Below are 23211 nucleotides of genomic sequence, written 5' to 3'. Positions count from 1 at the left end.
CCCATAGAATTTTTAATGAAACCTGTCAAGAACATGTTATATTTTACCCTACAATCATAAGAAAAAGAAAAAAGGAAATTCTTCAGAGATAGGCCTAAATCTCATTCTCATAGCTGAAGAATGTAAAGAAACACAAATACAATAATTATATCCTATCAATTAAGATTTAAAGTGTTTATCAGTGTTGGGGGTAACGCATTACAAGTAACGTAATCAGATTACTTTTTTTCAATTAACTAGTAAAGTAATGCATTACTTTTTAATTTACAAGAAAATATGAGTTTACTTTTTTTCGCTCACAAAAAAATGAATTTACTTTTCCTTCAGCCTGAGGCGTATTCATTTCACTTTTGTTGTGAAAGGGCTTTTACATTTGCCTAAAATATAACTTTTTCCATTAAAAACAAACAAGCAAGCCCAGGCCAGATTTAAAAAGTAATGCAAAAGTAACGCAATTAGTTACTTTTTTAGGGAGTAACACAATGTTGTAATGCATTACTTTTAAAAGTAACTTTTGCAAAAACTGGTATTTATAGCTACATAATGGTAATGTATTTATTCAAATTGCAGGATTTATGTATTTTTGCTGCACTTGATGCACTACTTGTTCTGGGCATATATGAATACTACATATTCAGACTCATACTTTTTTGACATAGTAGGGAAATATTTAGACTTGGGGATTGTGTAACGACTGGATGACTTTTGTCAATGCCATTACATGTGAAGATTAATGTATTTTCCTTTGTTGTAAATAATAATTAGAATTGTAATAATTTATTTTTTTGGATTTGGGAGTAAATATAATGCAGACAGAGTTTTCACGAGATAAATGGTAGGAATGTGATAATAATTTTGGCACCTTCTCTTGCCTCACAATGTCTCACCGGGATTCAACACGTCCTTACTACACTAGTGAGCTCTTCCTTGCTTTGATTAGCCATTACCCATATTTGAATAACAAAGAATTCTGTATTCAGAACGCAGTCTCCGCCGTCACTCACTTATATTCAGTGGCGAGTCAACCTGACCTTATTACAATATGGACTGAACCATCCGGCCGGATCAAAGAGGGGGGAGGCGAGCACACATCAGCGGCACTCGCTCATCTCTGATGGGGGAAGCTATGTTAGTGCCGTCAGCTATTTTAATCACCTGTGTTTCACGAGGAAAGGCCGTGACTAGCACGTTTTGGGGAGACGGAATCGCTCGCGAAGCCGCGTCGCGCGGAATGGGACACCCCTCTGTGTTTTTCCAACCGCACACTTTTCACCATTAAAATATAGCGGCTTTTCCCAACCACTGTAAAGGAGAGCAGTCCAAAGGATAAAGAGTATGCTTTTCGCATCTAAAACATATAATGTCGATTAATATACCAAGAAACATGGCCCTAAAAGTGCTCCGATATATTGTCTATAAGGACCGACGTTGATCCTCATAAGATATCTTTGTGTCGCTGCGGCCAGCTGCGGTTATTATTTGATCCACTGCTATTTTTAACGCATATCACTCGCTCTACAAATACACTGCAGACTTGATTAAAGCGTTTATTCCAGTGGATCGCTAGCTCATAAGAGCCTGCAGGATTTTAAGCTCTCTCTCTCTCTCTTTGGCCAGGAGCTTGATAAAACGGCTCCCCTCCCCCAAGCTTTGGCGAAACAGGAACAACTTCTTTGAGAGAGGAAAAAGCCTGCACAAGTTTGGGACGTCTTGGATCCGCCGTTTAGACATTTGTAGTCCGGAGCTGAGATTTTTTTCCTACACCGATTCTTTTTAGGTTTTTACTTAGGATTGTCGGCGCCCTTTGTTAGCGAGGAGGCTCCGGCATACATTTAATTTTTTCTTTGGAAAATGGGATACCTCTAGGATTATAATGAGGGGAATGCGCTCGCTTGTGGAATAACTTCACTTTTTTTCCAGTGGGAATGGAATTCGCGGAGCACTGATTTATTTGAGCAAATGCAATGGGAAAAGTGCTTTATGTGGAATATTTGCTTGACATGGGTAAGATTTGTTTTGCTTTCGTTCATACTTTTCTTCCACGCTCGATTGGCCTTGCTCCCATTGAATTATAATTTAGGAAACCCCGAAGAATGACTCATTTCGGATTATTTGCTTTTAAAGGTCACAAATAAATAGTCCAAGTGCTCTTAATTTAATTCGACTGCGTTATATATTTTCCTTAACAAACATGCATTCATAGTAAGGCACGTATAACTTTCTTGCAAATGCCATTATGGCTGGAGATGCTAAAGGAAGCTTGTTTTCCCACCCCGCGGTTCCCCCCCCCTCTTTTAATCGCTACAAATCTCAACTGTTCATTTAAAAACACTTATTTCCATATGCACCGTCCTTATACATTTAAACACCTTCTGTTTCCCTCGTAAACGCCTTTGCTTTCCTCGGGTTTTTGTCCTCTTCAGAGAATCCACCAGGTTACAAGGAAGTTCGTGAGGCCGCCGCTGCTCTCCATTGTTACATCAAGCCCCATTTACTTTTCTTATAATGTTGCTAAAACCCCGTTTTGAAACCGTATATCCATCTGAACATGATACGCAGATATAAATGGTGTTTTGTTGTCTATTAGCTTCCTCTGTGTGCAGGTATCTGTGTTGGGTTAGTTAACTCTGCCCAGGCCTGCACACAGCAGGGTGTATCACAAATGAGCAAAAACATAAGCAACCAAGGTGCTTTTGAACTACATTTTCATCAGAAGACTGTCAAAATGTGTTTGACCTTAGGAAGTTATGGTGCTTGAATTGTGTGCAATATAGATAAGGTTGTCACAGTCAAGGAACTCTCATACTTTGCATATTTGTGATATTATTCAAAAGGAAAGCCCATGTTTGCTGGGTGTGGTTTGCCAAGCGTGAATATATAACCTTGAATGCTTTATTTATAGGTGTTACAACCTTTGGTAACCCTAGTTTGGACTTAAGTGACTTTTAGTGCATTATGTATGAACTTTAAAGACTGGTCTTGTGTGTAGTGTTGTGAGACTTTGGCTTAAGGCCACAATTTAGATATTGATGAGGAATTGTTTATTATTAGGGTCAAATTTGTTTTATAGTCAGGAGTAAATGCTCAGATTGTGTACTAAATTGCTGACTGTATGCTATTATGGGTAACAAATTACAGTGTTTTCCTTGGTAAGGACTGACCTTTAAGATACAGATGGTTTTTGTTGTTGAAGTAAGATCTTGTAACTTAACTACTGTGATTTTGAGAGCATGAGCACCAACCACTTTTCATATTTACGTAAAATCGCTAAAGAAACATTGCAGTGTGCTAATGTAATGCTTGGTTTTCTCTGTTCTGAAGATTGAATGTACTACTTTGTCAATCTTGTAGACTACAGCATAGAAGACCTGAGGGAAATCTTCCCCCATTCTTTTAACAAGCCAGAGTGTGTGCTTAGAGAATGGAATTCTTGTTGTACCTATCCACAAAGTGAGTCATGTAATTGCTGCCGTAGGTTTGGTTTTGTCAAGAATTAGCATGTGGTGAAGTTCGTTAGAACGATTGGAAAGGAGGGAAAGTTCTTATGTTTCTTGGATTTAGTTTCTGGCAAACGTTCTATTCGTTTTGGCTTCACCTCACCACAGCGTTAAACAACAATGCCAGGTATTTGTCCCAAGTCACTGTGCAATAAAGAGAAGCCCAATACCAAATTGTCTGAAATATTGCACACTGTGATATTTGAGAATAGTTTGGTTTTTCTTTATTGAATCTTAGTTTCTTGCTGCCGAATGATGTTGAACTGCATTGGAATTATTTGGAACCTGGCTTCCTGTTTTTGCCCTCGTTTCTGCACTTTCCATGAAATCTCATCATCGCTTTTATAACTTGCACATAATCTCAGTGCAACCAATTCTACTTGACATCTAAGAGTAAATGCTCAAATAAGAAAAATCACATAACAACCTCTACCACCGTCAAGCATCTCCTGCTATCTTCAGATCTTCTGTGGTTATGTGTATGTTTGTGGTCTGACTCTGAACTTCTTTTTTTCTCCACAGGTGTTCGGATAGTCTGTGATCTCCTGAGCTCACTGGTTTAATCTACGGGAGAAGAGGTGCTCACAAATTCACACACACTATTTACAGTGGAAATTATTTGCATGGTCTTCAGATGAGGGAGAACGGGAGACTCTGAAACCTGAGGGGTGTTCAAGGTAAGTTAACTATAGTGCAATGCACACACTGTCTTGTTTTACACAGATCTGAAATGTAGGATTTGATATTTAAGACCTTTTTGATTTAATACGGCAAAGAAAGACTAACAACATTACTTTACATAAAATCAGTTGTGTTTTAGAAGACCTTCATACTGGATGATGGGGGACCCTGCTTATTTATTTGAGTCCATTAAGGAGAAAGGCAGCCCACTAGATTGATTTGAATGGTATATTGAGTGATAGAATATGTATATTAAGGTAAAAGAATGCATTACTGTTTCTCATGCTTGAGATTATGGATGTGAGTTTCTTCTACAGAAAAGACTGATAGTTTTATTATAGCTATTGTTTTTGAAGCAATAGTTCACCCAAAGATTCATAACTTGCTTGTTTCTGTTGAACGCAAAAGGGGAATTTGAGCAATGTTTTAGCTGCATTTTTCCATGCTCTTACAATTAATGGAGACAAAAAGGAAGTAAAAGCATCATAAATGTAGTCATGCACTCTATTGCAATTCTTATTATTTTTTTTGTGTGTGTCAGACAAACCAAAATCGAAGTCGTTGTTCACTGCTAGTTCCTCAAGAACCAGAGTGATATATTTTGTGAATGAATTGCTCGGCACAGTTTTGTGAACCAGCTCAACCAACTCATGCTAAATATTGGCTTGAAAGAATAATGCCTTTAATGTTGGCTTCAAGAGATTTGGTGCATTTGCATTCTTGGTGAAACTTAAAACACCATTCCCAATTAATTGCTATTGCGTGGAAGAGAATGACAAGTACATATTTAATTACAAAATTAATATGTCATAAGGGTTTGGTATGACATGAGAGTGAGTAAATGATGACACAATTTTCATTGTTTCATTCTTTTAAGTAGAATTGTGGATGGTGCATACATGTGTAAAAATCCAGTCCACGTAGCAACATGTAAAAAACCGAAAACACCCTAGCATTGTGTTGTTGAGTTTTGCTTGGGCAAGTATCACTCCATTTTTTTTTTCTTCTTTCTGAAAGTATAATTTAAGTCTAATAAGATATGGGCGCCTTGAATTTCTTTTGCTTTTGGCACTGATTATTTTTGCTGTATAGATGTTACAAAGCACCTATGGAATTTATCCGCTGCATTTAAACATGCCAATTATTGAAAGTGAATTTGGGAGAAAGTTTATGGGAAACAATGATTTGATTGTGTCTTCTGATGCAATTTTAGTGTCTTGCTCTTTCAGTGTCTGTCCCACTCTCATATTTGGCAGATATTGCTGGTATTCTGTATCACAGGCTTGGCTGTAGTTGTGGTATGCCCAGAGGTGACTGATGCTAGCAACCTGTCCTTTGGCCAACAATAACTGTAGCCGTTTACAACAATTGTGTTTGTGATGCATGAATAAACTAATTATTCTTATGTTGGTTTTGAAAACACAAATTGTCAGACATAATCAAAACTTGGATGTCAAAGTAAAACAAGTTTTTTGTTTCCTTCTGTTTATTTTAGGATTCCTTCAAACATTAAATTTATAATTTTCATTGTTTATTTGAAACATTTTCTTTGTAGTTAAAAGAGCAGCTAAGACATTTGGATTAATATCCTCTTTTGTGTTCTACTGAAGAAAGAAGGTCATATAGGTTTGAAAAAATGCCATTTTCATTTTGTGTGAACGAATACTTTATTTCAGTATAGGCCAAACTGACTCATTGAATTGTGAGGAACCACCAAAATGTCAATGTTGTAGCTCAAACTTTTCTGTAAAACATGTTTTGGTCAGCCCAAATTTTAATGTCATGAGACAAACTTTGATTTTGTAGAAAAACCTTTTTAAGTTTTTATTTAATTACATTTAAAGGGATAGTTCACAGAAAAAATAAAGTCGTTAATTACTCACCCTCATGTCGTTCTAAGCCTGTAAGACCTTCGTTCATCTTCGGAAAACAAATTAAGATATTTTTGATTTAAGTCTGACAGCTCTCTGACCCTACCATAGACAGCAAGGAAGCTACCACGATCAAGGCAGAGAAACATGGCAAGGAGATCGATGAAATAGTCCATGTGACATTAGTGGTTCAACCTGAATGTTATGAAGCTACAAGAATACTATTTGTGTGCAAAGAAAACAAAAATAAGCATTGTGCAGAGTATCATGACGTATGCACTTGCTTCCGGTTCATGTAAACAACACATGTGCATTACGCTGCTGCTTACGTAACACGCACATACGTTGTTTACATGAACAGGAAGCAAGCGCATGTGTCATGATACTCTGCACAGTGGCGACACACCTTTGCAGACGGAATGAGGAGTAGAAGAATTGTTGAATAAAGCAGTTATTTTTGTTTTCTTTGTGCACACAAAGTATTGTAGTAGCTTACTGAAATTTTGTACACGGTTGAACCCCTGATGTCACATGGACTATTTCATCAATGTTCTTGCTATGTTTCTGTGCCTTGACCGTGGTAGTTCGCTTGCTGTCTATGGAGGGTCAGAGAGCTCTCGGATTTCATCAAATATCTTAAAGGTGGGGTAAGTGATTTCAGGTAGCCAATGTTGATATTTGAAATCACCAAAACAAACATGCCCCTACCCCAAAAGGCAAAAGGGTCTCGCCCCTATTTTGATAGCTCCGCCCCACACACATGTACGGCAACGATTAGTTCCGTGAATCAAAGTTACGCACCTATCAAGAAGAAACAAAGCAACCTCGGCGCCCGATCGTAGGCCTTCCCGCTCCTTGACTTGGCTCCTACTTCTTGCCTTATCGTAACACCGTGTCTAAACCGGACGCGAGTGGCGCGGTATGACAAAATACTATAGAACTCATTATAATCACTAATAATGCCGTGTACGCTGGATGCCGCGACACGATAAATCCCCGACAGTAAACTGCTGCTGTGTTCTATTTATTATGATATATTGACACAAATTTCAAATGATTATCAACGGTCGCTTTGTCGCGTCCGGTGTAGACATGGTGTAAGCCGCCTTTTGTTCTGCAGACGTTTTCCTCCTTGTTTATTTTTATCTGCCATCGCTATCTTTCTGTCGTCGCTCAGCTAATGTCTGTCATGTGCACTGATGAGCGTGCTCTCCTCGTATTAGGAGTAGACACGCCCTTTACTGCTGATTGGCTACAAGTTTGTTTTGGTACTGGCCCGTCTCAGTTTTCTAAAGCGTTTTTGAAAAAATGCATACCCCACCTTTCATTTGTTTTCCAAAGAAGAATGAAGGTCTTATGGGTTTGGAATGACATGAGGGTGAGTGATTAATGACACAATTTTAATTTTTGGGTGAACTATCCCTTTAAATAATCTTTTATATAGTTGTGTATATATAAAATTATTATTTATTTTTTTCTAAATTGAAATGAATAAAATGTTCATATTTATTGTTTGTTGAATTAGGGCTGAAAAAGATTAGTCAACATTATCGATGATGCAGACAAATTTTTTGTTGTCAAATAGTATGATATGGCCTAATGTAAGAACCTACAATAAGATGTTTTGACCAGTGTGGCGCTGTAGAACAAGACTAATTATTATAAAATTGTTTTAACATTTTCAAAAACTTAAGTGATTTATCTTGTTTTATTTATTAGCTAGATTGTTGAACTCATTTTAACTTTTTTGCGAAAGCAAAAATCCTACCAATTAATCTGAAATAATCGATAAGTCAATGTCGTTCTAATAGTAGTTAGATTAATCGATTATCAAAATAATTTGTTGCAGCTGTATGTTGAATCTATGTCTGCAAATAGGCCTACTTTGTTTCATAGTGTTAGCATTTGTCTGAATTTACAAGTAAACGGAGTGATTTTAAATGCAAGTACTTGATTTGTGAGTATATGAGTGAATGCTGATGATTGTCTGGATGTGAAAGTCTGTGTTTGAAGTATGAAGTGTTTCTAGACTACTAATTAGAATATATCAATGTTATTGTCTGGCAGTGTTGAATGAGGTTTGTGTACTTTTGACAGCAAAGAACTGTATTAAAGTTTGTGTGTGACTGAGTTGGGACCCTGAAAGATGAGTTGTTCATATACAAACACCTACATACAAAATACCAACCTGTAATCACTGGTTCAGCCTTTACGCCTGTCCTGCTCAGTGCCAATGAAATGCTCTTTAATGTGTGTGCTTTGAGCTGGTTGTTGTCACTGTATGTCTGGAACCAGTATGGTGAGAATAGTTTCTATTGCTTGTTTGTCTGTGAATGGGTTTTGTGTGAATTTTGTGTTGACTTGCCCGTTTACTTGTGTGCTCTTTTGATTAGTACCATCCCCTCTTTCAGGTCTGTGTATGTTAGTTTGTGGTTTGCATTTCCTTTGCAGTTCATAATTAAAGGTGATTTTGATAAATGTGCAGGAGGATTTTATAAACCCCACTGGCCACAGCGGAAATCCTGCCGTTTAACCGGAGCTGGTCATACTTTTCTTTATTGGTTGTCTTGTTGCCAGGGTTACCTCACTGAATTATGAGTGTCATTTATCACTGACGAACTTCTAAAACCCCGTTTTTCGAAAGTTTATAATAGTTGCAGTTTAACCTGTAGGTTAATCTGAAACAGCATTGAGTTCATTGGAAAAGTTTCGACCGAAACTCCAAATGCTTGTTTTGCATAAAGTGGAAGCAAACAAGCAGGTTGCTTGTTTAAAATGAGCTGATTTCTCCTGGAGAAATAGGATTTGCATGTGTAAATGTTCAGACTGTTTTTGCTTGTCGCATAGAGCTAACTAGATTTATTTTTATTATCTTTGAGAATATAAATCACTTGCATTATAATTGGTCTTTTAAAGATGTGATGTAATGGAAGTAGTGGCAGATTTTTTTTTAAATATTGTGATGTACATCTGAGTGGAAAAGGGCAGGTACTTGGTTATGTTTTATTGGTTGTTGATTGGATGGAGGCCAATGTCAAAAGAAGCTTACCTTTGATTTAAAAAAGGGGCGGGTTTGAGCAAATGAAATGATTGGAGGGGCCCGTCATGTCACTGGAGAAAAGTCTGTGATTTTTAGCGATCTCTGATTCAAAATTATGAGCTCAGTTTTTCAAAACGTATGGATAAATAATTCACAAGGTTAATCACGTGCATTTAGAAATGAATAGGTTGCATTTTCATTTCATGTGTCAACTTTAGGGTTCTGAATTATTTCCAATGTAAATCCTTTTTTGCACTTGTAAATACGCATATCATATATGGATTTGTTTAACAAGGATATCTGTAAATAAGTGAGTTATTATTCCTGATGAAATGAAGGCCCTGTTTACACTTCGTATTAACATCCATCTAGGTGTATCCCATCACATGTGGTCACGTGACATGCATAATGTCTCAAATGTGACTTCTATGATCTTGTGATCAACTTTACTCACGAATGGGTCTCGTGTGTTACTATATTTGCTAAAATTATATTTGCTCAACTTCAGATGTGTGTGCTTTATATCATCTGTGTCTTTACATATTGACTCTGAGATCGTGTCCATTTATATGTATGAGTTTTCTATAGTTTATCAGTTTTTTTAAGTTACACACAAATAGCAAAATTTAAAACCATTGCTTGATTGACAGAGTAGGCGTTTTTGCATTAGGATGCATTGTGTAAATGCGATGTGGACTACCTCCCTCTACAGTTTGGATCACAAAACATCCTGGATGCGTTGTATCTAGGTCTGACCACGTGTAATCAGATAACCTGAGACTGAAGTTGTAAACGGGGCCTAAAATGCATTACTCTCTTGTACACTGGCATAGATTGAACTCATTATAATCTAATTCAGTTGTGTTCGACAAAGCAGAAGCCCACACCTGTTTTTGCATTGTTTGTTTACCTCAAAGCACTACCAAAATGCAGTACATTTATTATTTTTGCAGTTTAAAAAAAAAAATATATTTTTGTGTCATTCTTTGAAGTACTATTCCAGAAAAAAAAAAAAAGGTTAATGGTTTAGATGGATATGACTGGTTTATCTGGTCAAGCTGGTCTCCCAGTATGCTCAAACTCTCTAAAACCAGCTGACCAGGCTAGGAGACCAATTTAAGACCAGCTATTTTTTAGTCTTAGCTATTTTGCTTTTTTGAACAGGGATGTAAATAGCAAGGTATATGAATACAGTAATCATTCATTGCCATAGTAATGTCTGATATCATCTTCGTACCATGGTCCTGCTGCCATAGTACGGTTTTGTGAGTGATTTTCTTCAGTCTTTTCATTTTACTTTATTATAGTTGGTTTGCTGGTAGCGTGTTGGGGAGTATATCTATTAAACAGTTCAGAAAATGCCCTGAAATTTAATTTGTAGTCTAAATTTTCAGATTAGAAGTTGAGTGTGTAATAGTGTAATCATTGTGTGTTCTCAGACCGAATCTAGCAGCATTAAATCGACCTACAGTTCACCAACTCTGTTATCCAAATTGTAGCCTCAAGCGAATGAAGAGAGCAAGAGCTTCTACCTCCTGCTAACCACATTTATACAGCGGTAAATTGTACACACATGATCAAATCTTTTAACTGAGAAGCTTAAAAACATCCTAGGTGACATTTTTGCACTTACACTTAGTTGTGGTGTACAATTAGTATTTGAATTAGCAAAAGCATACAAAAGCATTTGTATTAGCATTTTTATTCTACTTTTCATGCCAGGATAAATAAAAAAAATATATATTTAGCCACCGGTAGTTTTAACCATATTTGCATTAGCAGTCTCGACTTTTTAGGCTCTTTTGCTGGCTAGCAGTATTCCCGTAACCATATTCGTCTGAGAGAGTAGTGCTCTCAATATGCAAGCGTCATTAAATGCTAATCATGGCCGCTGGGTGCTGCGCTGCAGAAATAAGTCTCACGGTTTCTCACTGGTGACCAAGTAACCCTGTCCTGACACAGTCTCGCTGGCTTCTCCCCTACAGGCCAGCTCACCATCTGGCCACCCTCACAGCTGTCATCCAGAGCAGCATTAACCAAAAAGACTCTTTTTAATCTCTGCAGGAAACCATACTGCTCTGCTAATCTTAGTGTGCTTGCTATTCTGCCAAGCTTATTTTTGGAATTGGTTATTAAGATCAGGGATGCTGCTTTACCTTCTGTACAGACGGTGTTTGTTTTTGTATTGTAATATTGTTCAAGCTATTGCGCAGTGGGACTGTGGAGTAATATTGATTCATGTAGACAAAACCCCCAACCATCTTGTCTGTCTTGGCTTACTTATTCACCATATATTTTTGAGTGGCAGGCTGACAGTTAAGAGTAGGGACGGGAACCTTAAAGTGATAGTTGACAAAAAGGAAAATTCTGTCATTAATAAAACCCGTAAAATTACGGTCGATGTCACATTGATTATTTTAGGATGTCCTTACTACCTTTCTGGGCCTTGAACATGTCAATTGCTTGCTGACTATACAGGATCAGAAAGCTTTCAGATTTCATCAACAATATCTTAACTTGTATTCCGAAGATGAACAAAGGTCTTATGGGTTTGGAACGACATGAGGGTGAGTAATTAATGACAGAATTTTCATTTTTGGGTGAACTATCCCTTTAAGCAATTGACTGATTCTAGTTCTGATTCCTTAACGATTCCATGTAATGATTCTTTTAGTACTTTTGAGTAAGTAATTCAGTGAGTCAAGAACCGCTCTGACTGAAAAACTGATTCAGTAAATTGAAATGGTGAACTTGATCGCTTCCTTCAAATACGCATACTTCCATATTATGTACAGTCAGTGTTGGGGAAAGTTACTTTTAAAACATTTTCATTACAGTATTGTGTTACTCCATATAAAAGTAACTAATTGTTACTTTTTATGGAAAGTAATTGGTGCTGAATCGCGATTTAATCGTATTCAAAAAAGTTTTTGTTTACATAATATATGAGTGAGTGCTATGCATATTTATGTATATATAAATATAAACACATGCATGTATATATTTAAGAAAAATGTTATGTTTATAGATTATACTTTTTTTTAAATATAGACAGTATTTTTTATGCATATATTTATATATAATAAACACAGTACACCCATTATGTAAACAAAAACTCTTATTTTGGATGTGACTAACCGCAGTTAATTGTTTGACATCACTAAAAGTAATGCATTACGTTACTTTTGTCACATGAGCTGGGCTTGCTTATGTTTTTTTTAATAACAAAAAATGCAAATGTTATATTTTTGGCAAATTTAAAGCACCTTTCACACCAAAAGTGATATTGATATTCCTCAGACTGAAGGAAGTGCCTCTGCACCTCAATCCCAGTATCTCTCAACGTGGGGACAGGAAAGGTGTCAGTGAATAAATGAGAAAACAAAGTAACTTGCTTTACTTATTTGAAAAAGTAACTCAGATATTTCACTGTAAATTTAAAAGTAATGCATTACTTTACTGTATACTTGAAAAAAGTAATCTGATTACGTAACTAGCTTTACTTGTAATGTGTTACTCCATAGCAGAGGGGAGTGTCAACAATTTCCCCTCCGAGCATTTAATAATCACTCCGCTCCGAGTTCACCATTTCACGCTCCCGCTTCACTCCTCGCTCACTGATATCAGAAACACCGCTCCGCCTTTGTTCTGCATCTGAAGTATTTCAGTAGGTTTAAAATATCATGTTTAACATGTGAATTCTTGCTAAATATTCAGTTATATAACAGGCCGTTGGCATGAATTGTACTCGTGATGGAGGGAGCAGTGGTGGAGCGCTCTTGGAGCGAGTGAAAACCACGACGCTCCGACTTTTAAAAAAATCCAACTCCTCGCTTCAGTCAAAATCACTCCGCTCTGCTCACATACTTTGCTCCATATTGTGTAAAAACAGTATGGCAAAAGAGCAGTATGTCTGAATTCATAGCATTCAGGGGGAAAAAAAGTGGCCAGAGTACCCTGATGTCCTTATACTTTTAGCAAGATCCTGGAGTGTGCATTTGATGCTAACTTTACTGTCCCATGAAGCCACGAGAGCCATCAGTTGCATCACAGCTCTCACGCCATGCTAACTGTATTGACTGCATTTGAGTCTACTGAGGAAAGGTGTTAAAGATTTTTTTGCCTTCCTACTTCCCTCCTTCTCATTTTCTCCTTCAGAAATAATCTCATGGGCTAACAAGACTGATCTCTCTGTTTTCAGTCCTCTTGTAAGGATATGGTACTGGTGGGGGGCACTGCTGACCTAAAGCTGTGTCATTTATGGTGTACGTGTTCACAGTTTCAACCTCTGTGGGATATGGAGAGGTCCAGCTGTGCCAGCTTGCACCCACCAAGCCAAGAGCACTTCGGGCCAGAGCATCTGTGTGCCAGTTCAGAAGTGTGTGTGGGGGGTTTGTGTGCCAGCCTGCTAAATGGACCTGAATTTAACAGTGTCATTTTCTTGGACGTCTGTCTGTGTTTTTCTGTGTGTGTCCTGAAAATCTGGATCTATATGAAACAGAATAGCAAATTACGAGAGTATTTTTGGTAGTTAATGTGAAGTAGTCTATACTATCTTTGTTACGAGCCAAGAGATGATGTTCAGATAAATGTTTTTCCTAACTGGAAAGACTTTTTCTTCTGTGGAAGACCACTTTTCCCCCCAGAAAGTTCTTTAAAGGAAGTTTATAGATGTTTCATTAGCAGAAAATGTAGAAATTTGATCGTTTTCTGTAAATTATTCATTCTATCTTTTTATGTTTAGTCTATCTCCTTTGAACTGTTTATTTATTTGTTCATTTACCTATTTATCCTTTATCGTTCTTGCTATGAAAATACCTCTGGATGCTAGATACATGGCATAAAACAAAATACAAACAAAAATAAATAATGTACTAATTTTTTTAATTTGCACATTGTAATGTTGTGATGCCTAAATATACTTGGAAAAGATAATTTTTTTAAAGTTTTTAATTGTTATAAAAATGATTGTCTACTATATATTGCCCAGAACTGCCGTATCAGTGCCAGTGTTATTTTAGTATCATTGATACTATTATAGTTTTTATTTATATTTAGAATTTTTTTTTTTATTATTTTACTTTACATTTCCCGTTTTAGCAATTTAGTTGTCTTGTGTATAGTGTTTTTGTTTTTTAAATTGATTTAATTTAAGTTTTTATTTTATTTTGGTGATGTTTCTTTTTTAAGCAACAAATCTTTATGGTTTTTGTTTTTTTATTTTTCTTATTTTCTTCCGTTCTGTTGCACTTTTTGTGTTTTAAACAAGTCTTATGCAGACAGCCAATTTTACCGGTTAGTTGACCAATTTTTAAAGGCAACTGACTGATAGTTTGATTTTTACAATGTATAGTGGTACTCTGTACATATGTGCACATGAAGTATTGCGTGTGTGAGACCGAGCATGCTCATTTTCTTCGGTTGTGTGTGAATGCATGCATGCACGTGCACACACTTACGTGCCAGTGCACATCACCCTTCTCACCAGCTGGTCGTCCGACATCATTTCACCATGGCGCCAGGCCTTTGGCGGCCTGTAGAAGCCTGCAGCACCATGCCAACAGCACACACACAGAAACAGGAGTTTAGTCTTGCATTTAGGGAGCGGGAACACCATGCCAACTCTGGTAGCCAAGCAGGATAGCTTTCTACTGCAGACACGCACAAACACACAGGAGCGGGTGAGATCCATGCCAGCGGTGGTCTCAGATCAGGAGAGCTCACTTCACTAGACAGACACTCCACTGAACAAAGGAACATACACGGCCAAGAGTGCAGCGCTGCATTTAGAGAGAGCGAGGAGGAGAACGGATGGAGGCGCTGAACATTTGTCTACTGTTTAAGTTCGCCGGGTTCAGCCTGGGCCTGCACAGTTTATGGCTAATGCGTTTGGAAAATGTTCAGGCGCTGTGGAGGAAACAGACGCACGCCTGGTAGAAATGGGCATTTCGAACAGCATGTGTAGCTATTGTATGAAACAGTGTTTTTGATTTGAAAGACAAAAATCATACTGCAAAAAAGCAAAATAGTACAGTACAAATGCAACTGCATGCTTATGGTGGTTTGTGAATAGTTTGGGGTTAATGAAACGGGTGCTTGGTTAGAGTTTAGGAAACCCTGGTGTAAAAAGCATATATGCACTAAGTAACCGCAGTGTGACCTCAACATCAGTGAAGCTTTTATACAATACCAGTATTAACAACCTTTTTGATTTCTGTATTTAAATAGTGTGTAACTAGGGCTTGAATTGAGGGAGGATGCAGGGTGATGGCATCCCCCTGGTGGAAAAAAATGACACACAGCATCCCCTCCGTAAAACCACCATCCCCCCCTTACCATCCCCTTTGGATTACTAATTTTGTGTATTACGTAAAACTCATCATGCACATGAAATGTTAAAATATATCTCTAAACTATTGGAAATTATTTTAGTTTCCATTTCATCTAGACCACTTTTCCTATATGTGACCCTGGACCACAAAACCAGTCTTAAGTCGCTGGGGTATATTTGTATCAATAGCCAAAAATACATTGTATGGGTCAAAATGGATTTTTTTTTTTTTTATGCCAAAAATCATTAGAATATTAAGTAAAGATCATGTTCCATGAAGATATTTTGTAAATGTCATACACACACATATATATATCTCTCTCAAAACTTAAATTTGGACAACTTAAAGGTCGATTTTCTCAGTTTTTATTTTTTATTTTTTACACCCTTAAAGATTCCAGATTTTCAAATAGTTGTATCTCGGCCAGAGATTCTCCTATCATAATGAACCATACATCAATGGAAATCTTATTTATTCAGCTTTTAGTTGATGTATAAACAAAAATTGACCCTTATGACTGGTTTTGTGGTCCAGGGTCACATATAGCGTTGCAGGGATGGTGGAGTCTAGCTCAGCATCTTGGGCTGTAAAGGCAAGGAAATATCCTGGCTATTTTAGTTTAGGTTTTAGATTAATAATTTTTTATTTTTTTTTGAGGATGCTTTGAATCTCTCTTTGCTTCTTGATTTCCTTGTAGATCTCTTTCTTGCCAATAAATTGGTTAAACGATATATTAGTCTATTGTTTGGCCAATTGGGGATTGAGCAAGGACAGTAAATTATACTCGTGTTGTTCCAAATCATTGCCTTCCAGCAGCAGGGAGCATATATGTTTCTGCACCAGTTGTCTCTGTACAGATAAACTGGTTTGTTGGAGCATGTGTGGAATGCTATTGTGAAAGCACCGTACAGCAAAAGGTTAAGTCGTACCATGTCTGCTTGCGTCACTGTCTGCTGATGAGAGGCTGGGTGTATGTGTGTTTGCACACAAAAGAACCTGTAATTTGAGGCAACTCTATCTGACAGACTCATGACAGCACCCAGTTTTGCTACATCTCATGTACGTCATGTGTTTATTAGCACCTCTGTGTGCGTGTCTGATGTAACCTAGCTCAATGAGGATACAGAGTAAGCCTTTAATTAGCACATAACTATAAAACTGTTAAAAAAGATTGACTATAAAATAACCCTGGGCGTAGATACGGGCGAGCTGAAGGATGTTTTTAGCTTTTGAATGAGTGAAGCAAACAATCACCTTGAAGTGATTGACAGAAAACAAGGGAAGGCGGGGAAAGTCATAAATGATGTGTGTTGTGTGAGATTATTAAAAAGTTTAGAGTGTTGTTTATGATCTCATTGCAGATTTAAAGGAACAATTGCTCCATAATGAAAATTGGTATTAATAACTCAACCCATGTTGTTCTAAACGGTGGTTCGGATGTTTTCAACTTTGTTCTGCTTTTTTATAGCATTAAAAACAAAAGTGTGTGTTTGTGTGTGAGTTGTATATACTTGTGATTTGATCATGATGGACAGCTAGTCATTTCTTATTTTTTTTTTAAATAGTTTGAATAGTTTATTTAAAAAAATAGTTTTTTGAGCTATTTTTATAATTTGTTATTTTTATAAAGTGCTTTTTTATAATTTGTTTACTTTTATTTTTATACTTATTTAAATTTTTTTATATGCATTTCTTTATTTCATACTTTTTATACTTATTTTATAATTATTTTATAGCTGTTTATTTTATGCCTATTGTATTTGTCTATCTGTAAGGGGGTGAGTAAACCACCAAATTTGTCATTTTGGGAGAACTGTTATTTAAGTAAAAGTTGTTTTTGTGTTTGTATGTGTAGCAGATATATAAAATAGTCTGATGATGTGTTTATTTCATACACAGAATCTGCTATTGCATTCACATTAGGTCAGTGTTTGTCTCTCACTCTCTCTGTCCTTGACACATTCAAGTCACACTGTGCGGTGACCATAGAATAATCTGAAATCTGCAGTCTTTCGGTCTCTGGTAGTGGCTTAATATCACAGTGGAGCTCGTACTGAATGTGACTTCCTCAGATGATATGGCCAATTGATGTCACATCAGGAGAAATAATTTCGCTGTTAGAAACAACAGAGAAATGGTTCTCATGTGGCGATACACAGTTTCTCCCTGTCTGATTTGGTATAATATACTGCTGACCCAACTATATGCCTTTTTGCTTGATATTGATGCTCACATTTATTAAAAACCCACACATGTGGTAGACGAGGCCTGGTGAATCGTGCACATGCTTCGATGAATAGCGTGCAAGCAAATTTAACTCCCAATACCACTCATTTGCTGCTATTCTATCAAAGTAAAACTAGTACAAAAAGTCATAATCTTCACTGGACTTGACTGACAATGAACCAGATGTTTAAAATGCAGGAAGGCTCTTTTAATGACTTTGGGGAAAGAGGAAGCTGGTTCTAGATCAGCTCGTGTTTGGAGTAGGAAGTGACCTCATTAGATGAGGAGGCTTCTGATGGGATTTAGAGTGTCGTTTTGAAACAAAACAATGCGTCATTTCTTTATGACGTTGTATTGTCTGCTTTTTGTCTGAATGTGGGCTTTGAAGCTCCGTTTTTAACTGTGGGCGACGTGTTTGCATCGGTGCCTGGAACCTTTGATAAACGTCTTTCATGTCTTATTTCTATGAGTTTATTATATTTGGGGACACCCACACAGATTTGCACTTTCTTTTTCGCTCTCATTCATTCCTTCATCTACTCTTGAACCGAAAGGTAAAAGCTTGCTGATTTCGTGATGCTTGAAATAGAAGTGCTCCTCGCTTGGTCACTGCACCTATGCATATCTATATCTATCACTGTGTTTGTGCTTGTTCCAGAGACTTTCATTTTAGTGGTGTTTTTTTTCAGACTTTGCTTGTCTGGGTTGAAAGGCCAAGTTTTTCTGACATTTTTATATATATATATATATATATAATTTATTTCCTTGATGAATATTTATTTGCAATAAAAAATGTCTAACATTAATGAAATATTTGCTGTCATTTTAGATTAATCTAATGCATCCTTGCTGAATAAAAGTATTAATTTTGAAAAAAATAAAAATCTTATAGCCCCCAAATCTTTAAACGGCAGTGTATACATAAAAAAAGAAAAGAAAGAAAAATAGGTACCTCTCAGAAATTCTTGGTGTCCACTTTCAAATTCAGTTCCTGCTCTCTCATATTTAAAAACATAAGAACCAAATGCATTTGCTGTCATTGACATCAAACCTGGAGCGTTACATCTTGCCAAGTTTGAATGTGCTGATGCAGTTGACATTTCAGAGGTTTCTGCTGACGGCTAGATTTAAATGAAAAAAGTGGTGTCATACAGGTATTAAATGACATAAATGGTGATTTGCTTGAGCTATTTCTTTCACTGTTTTCAGTATGGTATATTACAGCATATAGTGCGAGCGTGGGAGCGGGTTCGACAAGCTCAAATTCTTTATAATGATACACTTCTCAAACAAGTGTCATTCAATCAAAATCTGCTTCACCCATCTATTATTAATCAAGCCGTTACCTCAGTCTATTCTGCAGATCTGGCTTTAACACGCTGCTCTTGCCTCTTAACAACTTCAGAACAATAGCTCCAAAATACTTCCAACATCACCATCAACACGCGAGGTGATCGTGTACTTGACCACTGCTACTCTCCATTCCGGGACGCCTACAAATCGCTCCCCCGCCCACCTTTCGGCAAATCGGATCACACTTCCGTTCTGCTCCTGCCTGCTTATAGGCAAAAACTGAAACGAGAAGCACCCGCCCTCAGGACAATTCAATGCTGGTCGGACCAATCAGACGCTATACTACAGGACTGTTTTGATCACGTGGACTGGGACATGTTCCGGGCAGCGTCTGATGACGACATAGAGGCGTACTCAGATACTGTAACGTGTTTCATCAGGAAGTGTGTAGAGGATGTAGTACCGACAAAAACAATCCGCATCTACCCCAACCAAAAACCGTGGATTAACAGCGATGTTCGAGCAGCCTTGTCAGCGCGGACATCTGCCTTTAAATCCGGAAACTCTGACGATCACAAACAAGCCAGTTACGATCTCAGGAAATCAATCAAAGCTGCCAAACGACAATATAAAAATAAAGTTGAAGAACAATTCAAATCCAACAACGCAAGAAGCATGTGGCAGGGTATCAACAACATTACAGATTTCAGAGGGAATAAACCAGCTACTGTGAACATTGCCGCCTCTGTCCCGGACGAACTTAATCACTTTTATGCTCGTTTCGAGGCTCACAACACCGCCCACACAGAGCGCGCTCCCGCGGCTGTAGCAGAAGAGGCGAGCGCACTTTCCTTTTCTGTCGCAGATGTAACCCGATCCTTCCGACGGGTGAACATCCGCAAGGCTGTGGGTCCCGATGGCATCCCAGGCCGTGTGCTCCGAGCATGCGCATTCCAACTGGCCGGGGTTTTCACAGACATTTTTAACCTTTCCCTCTCTCTGTCCGTGGTTCCCGCATGCTTCAAAAAATCCACCATTGTGCCCATACCAAAGAAAAATAAAATCACATGCTTGAATGACTGGAGGCCCATTGCTCTGACACCCATCTTCAGCAAATGCTTTGAGAAACTCATCAGAGACTACATCTGCTCTGTGCTGCCTGACTCACTGGATCCCCTACAATTTGCATATCGCAGAAACCGTTCCACAGACGACGCTATTGCCTTCACCCTGCACACTGCTCTCTCCCACCTGGAAAATAAGAACACCTATGTGAGAATGCTGTTTGTGGACTACAGCTCAGCATTCAATACCATAGTGCCTGCCACACTGGTTGAGAAGCTCCAGACTCTGGGACTAAACGGATCTCTGTGCAGCTGGATCCTGGACTTCCTGACAGGCAGATGTCAGGTGGTCAGAATGGGCAACAACACTTCATCCCCGCTGACCCTCAACACTGGTGCTCCTCAGGGCTGCGTCCTCAGCCCACTCCTGTACTCCCTGTACACACACGACTGTACAGCAACACACAGCTCCAACGTCATCGTCAAATTTGCTGACGACACAACGGTGATAGGCCTGATCACTGACAACGATGAGACGGCCTACAGAGAGGAGGTGAGAACCCTGACTAAATGGTGTCAAGAGAACCACCTCTCACTCAACATCGACAAGACCAAGGAGCTGGTGGTGGATTTCAGGAGACAGAGCAGAGAACACACACCCATCACCATCGACATGACACCTGTGGAGCGAGTAAACAGCTTCAAATTCCTCGGTGTTCACATCACTGAGGATCTCACATGGTCCGCTCATACAGATGCAGTGCTGAAGAAGACACACCAACGCCTCTTCTTCCTGAGACGGCTGAGGAAGTTTGGAATGAGCCCCAGCATCCTCAGATCATTCTACACCTGCACTGTGGAGAGCATCCTGACAGGCTGCATCACCGCCTGGTTTGGAAACAGCACTGCTGGCAACCGCAAAGCTCTGCAAAGGGTCGTGCGAACTGCCCGTCACATTGTTGGAGGTGAGCTTCCCTCCCTCCAGGACATCTACACCAGGCGGTGTATAAAGAAAGCCCGGAGGATCATCAATGACTCCAGCCACCCGTCCCACAGACTGCTCTCTCTGCTGCCCTCAGGAAGACGTCTCCGCAGCATCCGATCCCGCACTAGCCGACTGAGGGATAGCTTTTTTCCTCAGGCTATCAGGCTAATGAACAGTAAAAACTAATACACCCTACAGCACACTCCCACTTTACAATATACCACGCACTGCACTTTAATTCCATACAGTTCAAACTGGACTACCAGTACACTACTGCACAAATACAACAATCTTTTTGCCAGCACTGGATACCATCCAATGCACATCCATGACATTTGCACATCCGGTTATATATAATCTGCTGCATCTTCGCATATTACTGTGTGTATATAACGTAGAATGTGTACTACATACTGTGTATAATGTGTATCGGTAACTGTATGTCTGTCTAATAGTACACTATGTGTACTGAGTATATGTATGTGTATATTACACATTGTCATCTGTATAAGTCTGTACGTATGTATGGTAATGTCTATATGTAAATTGTTTATATGTAAATTGTCTATATGTAAATTGTTTCTGCAGTGTCTGGAGCACGCTCTCAAGAATTTCACTCACGAAGGCACACGTGCTGTGGTGATGTGACAATAAAAGTGATTTGATTTGATTTGATTTAAAGCATTTCCTCGGCAGTGTTACATTGGCCCTCAGAGTGTGTTTAATAAATGTGTATTTTCTGTCTTTCTCTCTCAGATCGTTGGTGTTCTGTTGCAGTCAGTGCAGTCATGGCCACAGCTATATCGTGACATAGAGGGACATGGTGAGTGCCTTTTGTTAATGCATTCATGTCAAACAGCAGCTGCGATGTATTTATGTGTGTGATGCACTACAATTCAGTGTGACATGATCCTTCAGAAATCATTCTAATATCCTGATTTGGTGCTCAAGAAACATTTCTTATGATTTTCTTGGTTGAAAACATGTGCTGCTTAGTGTTTTTGTGGAAAGTATTTTTTTTTTTTTTTTTTCTCAGGGCTTTTTAATGAATGGAAAAAAAAACATTTATGTGAAATAATAGAGACCTTTGGAACCAATGTCACTTTGAATCAGTTTACACCATCTTTGCTGAATAAAAGTGTTACTTTAAAGAAAAATTCTAACTTTTGAACAGTAGTTGTATTAAAATTACAATGACCATTTAAAATTATATAGGTTCAGGACAGTTGATGTGCAGTAGTTTGGACTTGACATCCTTGACTGCTTCAAGATGCACTATATTGCCTAAAGTAGTGGGTCACCCCCTTCTAATGAACATGTTTGACTACTTTAGTAATTTCCATGAGTACAAATCTTAATGTTTAAGAATATAATGAAACATAATTTTTTTATATACATATATTTTTTATATATATATAAAAAAAAATAATGAAAATATTTACATATACATATATTTATTATTATTTTTTATAATTTTTCCTTAATGTTTTCCTGCATGTTCTGAGTGATATTGTGTCAAATTATGAAGCAGGTTTGTGTTGCCTTTGACGCGTATCTACTGCACATTTGACTGTAGCTTGAGTTGGCAGTAGTTGTAGCTTGAGTCTAAATACAATTGTTTAAATAAGTTTAGTATAAATGCACAAATGCTGTAGCTTAATCACAAAAAATACTATAATTTTATTTGATTACTCCTTTTAATACATTTATTACATGTCTATATCAATCATATAATAAAATTTTATATTAATGTCCCACATTTCTGTCACAATAGCATGGTGTAGTAAATCCATGGTGGCGATTTGTAGATTAAAAAGCCTTCTGACTGTATCGTTGCGCACAGTGTTTGTCCTGTTTGTCAGCGCTGTTTTAAACTCGTTTAAATCACCGAGTCATTTGTGTTCTTGGCTGAATTTAGATGCTTCACACTGGATCACAGTGCTGTTTAGTGCTCGTGCGACTGAGACTCCCCATCAGGGAGTAAACGCATCTGCTCTAGTGAGCTTGCGCTGCTGTTTGAACTTTGAGCCGAGTGAATAAATGGTCCGTGTGCCACGGTTTAAATAAGTAGAGCTGTTTCCTTCCGTTTTTGGTGTATATATTTTATATTAAACATTTATCAGACTGTTAATATCTATTTTAGCAAGGAAAATTATTTCGCAATAATTATCGTTTTCATTTTATCGCCCAGCCCTAGGATCTGGGCACTAAAGAAACTTGGA

At 37.9% G+C, this 23211-nt stretch overlaps 1 protein-coding gene across 1 annotated transcript in view; it reads left to right on the top strand.

The window, feature by feature from the left end:
- The first annotated feature begins 1301 nt into the window (after window positions 1–1301).
- The window catches only part of LOC306872604 (B-cell CLL/lymphoma 9 protein-like), a 50712-nt gene continuing 28802 nt past the window's right edge, over window positions 1302–23211 (top strand). The window contains exons 1-3 of the mRNA XM_079421228.1: window positions 1302–2004; window positions 4020–4174; window positions 21746–21812. The gene's annotated coding sequence lies outside the window, so the exon portion shown is untranslated. The remainder of the gene's footprint in view (window positions 2005–4019; window positions 4175–21745; window positions 21813–23211) is intronic.

This window comes from Barbus barbus (assembly GCF_936440315.1).
Source record: "Barbus barbus genome assembly, chromosome: 7".
NCBI classification, from domain to species: domain Eukaryota; kingdom Metazoa; phylum Chordata; class Actinopteri; order Cypriniformes; family Cyprinidae; genus Barbus; species Barbus barbus.
The sequence above is the reverse complement of the archived record's forward strand: the minus strand, read 5'-3'. Positions and strand labels throughout refer to the sequence as shown.